A 4347-nucleotide genomic window follows, 5' to 3' on the forward strand; every position below is an offset into this window, starting at 1 on the left:
CAACAATGTGATTCCTCTTTTACAGAACCACCTAAGCTGAAGATTCCCTTGAGAACAAGGGCTAGCCTGTGATTTCGTGACCTTTCTTCCATTTGTGGTTCTTGCCAAGTGGAATTTAAATGACCTTTTATCAAGATGGATAAACCCAACTTTCCCAGTGCCGGAATATAGAAAATGGATGGATAAGTAAGTCCCACTCAGCACCCATAGCCCAGGCATGGGGACCTCAACACACCTGGGTCCCAGACATCACCTTTGATTGTGAGTAGCTCAGAGATGACATTCTTGGTTGTCAAGTACCCACTGGCAATAGTTTATATAACAGCAAGTGCAGGAATAAATAGTCACCAAAACATTTTCTGTTCCCAATTCCAGCATTAATTGGATTAGATAGTTATCTTATGAAGAATTTTCATATACCACAGTCCTGACCATATCTTCAAGTCAACAGAAAAATTCTATTAAACAGTCAACCTTCTGTCTAACTCTGTTGCCCAGACTGGAATGCAGTGGTGCAATTATGGCTCACTGCAGGCTCAAGCAATCCTGCTGACTCAGCCTCACAAGTAGCTGGGACTACAGGTGCTTGTCACCACACCTCACTAATTTTCTCATTTTATATATACACACATACGTATATATATACATGTACATATATATATACATATATATATATATACACATATATATACACATATATACATGTGTGTATATATATATATCAATACCACAGGACTGACTGGAAAACTTGAGTATGTGTGGATTTTGGTATACATAGAAATGGAGGAGCTGGAGCCAATCCCCCCATATACCAAGGGACAAATTGTATCTGTTTTTACAATTATTCTGTAGGATACATTATGTTCCATGAAAATGGTAATTTTTAATGACAATTTTTAATTGAGTGGAATTACCATAAAAATAATAAAAGTAGCAGCTAATATTTACTGAACTGTTATGAGATGCCTATAAATACCATAGATTCTTAAATTCCCCATAACTCTTCCTTATTTCACTTAACCACTCTATCTTAAATTACTCATGCCTGCTTCGGTAGCACCTATACTACAGTTGGAACAATAGAGAGATTGGCATGGCCTCTGTGCAAGAATGACATGCAAATTTGTGAAGCATTCCATATTTCTTTTAAAAAGAGAAAAAATACTCCGAGATTTTCACTGTGTTTGTGCATATGACCTTTTGTTTAGGTTGAATTATATCCAAAGATGATATTTCCAGAAGTGAGATTACTGTGAGTCACAGGGCATGAGCATTCTTATTGTGCTTGAGGTAAATTGCCAAGCTTTCAGGCATGGTGGCTGTCGACCTATAATCCCAGCACTTTGGGAGGTTGAGGTGGGAGGACTGCTTGAGGCCAGGAATTGGAGGAGGCAGTATAGTGAGTCACTATGTGTATTATTTTTAAAAAATTGCCAAGCTTTACCCTGGAAGGTTTATTTACAATTTAAACATCACTAATAGTATAAGAAAATGCCCATTTCACTGCACCTTTGCCAGCACTGGGTATTATAATTTAACCAGTTATTTTCTGTTTGATTATTTTTAATAAATAAAAGACCTCATATTACTTTATTTTCATTTGTCACTTTTTTTTTTTTTTGAGACAGAGTCTTGCTCTGTCACCAGGCTGGAGTGCAGTGGCGTGACCTTGGCTCACTGCAACCTCCGCCTCCCAGGTTCAAGCGATTCTCCTGCCTCAGCCTCCTGAGTAGCTGGGATTACAGGCACACGCCACCATGCCTGGCTAATTTTTGCATTTTTAGTAGAGACAGGGTTTCACCATGTTCGTCAGGCTGGTCTTGAACTCCTGAACTCATGATCCACCCACCTCGGCCTCCCAATGTGCTGGGATTACAGGTGTGAGCCACCGTGCCCGTCCTATTTGTCACATTTTAATATATTTTCTTATGTTAGCTTGTTAGCTTTATTTCTTTATTGTCTTTTTTTTGAGACTAAGTCTCGCTCTGTCTTCCAGGCTTGAGTGTAGTGGCACAAGCACAGTCTCAACTTACCACAGCCTTGACCTCCTGGGCTCAGGTGATCCTTCCACCTCAGTAGCTGGGACTATAGGCACATGCCACCATGCCTGGCTATTTTTTTTTTTTTTTTTTTTTTTGGTACAGACAGTGTCTTGCTATGTTTCCCAGGCTGGTCTGGAACTCCTGGCCTCAAGCAGTCATCCCCCACCCCCTCCCAAAGTGCTGGTATTATAAGTGTGAGCCACCATGCCTGGGCTGTCTGTAACTTTTCCATTTATTTATAGAGTTAATGTGTCTTTTACTAATTCGATGATCTATTTATTTAATCTCATTAATTTATAAAAATAGTAAATATTTTTAAGAAAGAAGTGAAAAATTTCCTTTACTCTTTAGACCGATAATCTTATCTCAGGAAACAATTGTTATTGAGAAAATGGGCCATATTTTTCAAGATATAAGCTAATTGGACATCACTTCACATTTTCATATTTTGTGGACATCTATGCCAATACCTATTGATCTTTCTTAATCCTTTTCATGGTTGCATAATATTTTATTATATGGATGTATCACAGTTTACCAGTCAGCTGCTGTAGGCATTTAGGCTCCTTCTAATATTTGCTTTGAGCTCTTTATATAATTAAAAATTAGCCCCCTCAGCCAGATGTGGCAGCTCACACCTGTAATCCCAGCACTTTGGAAGGCTGAGGTGGGAGAACTGCTTGAGGGTAGGAGATTACCATAAGCCTGGTCAACATAACGACACTTTGTCTCTACTAAAAATTTAAAAAAAAAATGAGCTGGATATTGTGGTGCACACCTGTAGTCCCAGCTCCTGGGGAGGCTGAGACTGGAGGATCACTTGAGCCTAGGAGGTTGAGGCTGCAGTAAGCTATGATCACACCACTGCACTCCAGCTTTGGTAACAGAGTAAGACTGTGTTTCTTAAATAAAATAAAAATCCGGTGGGAAGATTGCTCAAGCCCAGGAGGTTGAGGCTTCAGTGAGCTGTGATCGCACTACTGCAGTACAGCCTAGGCAATAGAGCAAGACCCTTTCTCAGAAAATAAAATAAAAATTACCCTTTGTCATATTTCCCAGTGACACCTTCCCTCCTACATTTTTCCTAGAAGCCCTTGAATTTTGTTTGCTTTTCACATACCACTTAAAACTTTTAAGTACTGATGTCTGTCTGTGTCATCCCTCTTTTTTTTTTTTTTAAAGAATGTCTTTTTGTCACTTTCAGCTGAATCTACCTTGAAAGACTTCAGAGTCCAGGAAGAAAGACCGACTGGGCAACATCTTATTCAGGTACAAAAAGACTTGGACTATAACACAAAAATGGTCAAATAACAGTACATGCATGAAGTGCAATGGGAAGCTCTTCTGGAGGGTGAGAGAAGCTTCCAGTTAGGGTAACATTGAAACCGGGTCCTGAAAAATGAGGAAGAGTTGCGTGAGAGTGGGGAGGGAAGGGGGAGGTGGAGGGATGGTGAATGGGCTGGGGTGGGATGGAGTGAGCTGCCCAGGCAGGGAAACCAGCACTGTAAAGACCTGGACAATGAAGATGGCACATTTTGTTCAGGGAATGGTGAAGTAAGTGTGGCAGGAATGCATTGGAAAGACAGAATTTCTTGTATGGAATTTTGCCTGAGAGACCTCACTACAGGTTCTAATCTGTTGATGTTATCATGCATCCCTGTCCTTATCAAATAGTTTGGAATAGGTGTAATGATCACAATAACACCAATCATAGTATTTCATTAGTTCTCACAAAATCACAGATAGATGCCACAGTTATCCCCATTTTGCACACAAAATGATGAAGACCTGTGGATAGTAAGTGATTTGCCCAAGCTCACCTGGATATTAAGACTGAGTCAAATGTTGGGTCTTGTTTGACTTTAATGCTTGCTTTGTTCATGAGCACCATGCATTGCCTCTCCTATGCAGTTAAGCATGTAGACAGGTGAGAGAAGAACTCATGTTTCTCTCTACTCACACACTTCTGACCAAATGTGTGTGCGGAGTTTCTACACCAATTCTCCAGCTCTCTGGATACCAACTGCGTATCCCACAATTCCATTCTGACGCTACCTGGAGTTAGTGCAGACTCTAGAGATTAAGGGCTCAGTCCCACGAGACCACCCTCACTTCAGATGCCAGTTGCAAGTCCTAGGTTGTCACCTATATTTGGAACAACCAGTTAGAAATCAGGGGTCCCCATGACCCTCTTCTTGGGTTTAATTATTTGCTAGAACAACTCACAGAACTTAGAAAAACAGATTTTTTTTCTTTTTTTTTTAAGAGACAGGGTCTCGCTCTATTGCCCAGACTGGAGTGCACT

The 4347-nt window shown here is 40.4% G+C and overlaps 1 pseudogene; it reads left to right on the top strand.

The window, feature by feature from the left end:
- Positions 1-1045: 1045 nt before the first annotated feature.
- LOC115831019 lies at positions 1046-1145 on the top strand (annotated as a pseudogene).
- The last annotated feature ends 3202 nt before the right edge of the window (positions 1146-4347 follow it).

This window comes from Nomascus leucogenys, chromosome 17 (genome assembly GCF_006542625.1).
Source record: "Nomascus leucogenys isolate Asia chromosome 17, Asia_NLE_v1, whole genome shotgun sequence".
In the NCBI taxonomy this organism is placed as follows: Eukaryota; Metazoa; Chordata; class Mammalia; order Primates; family Hylobatidae; genus Nomascus; species Nomascus leucogenys.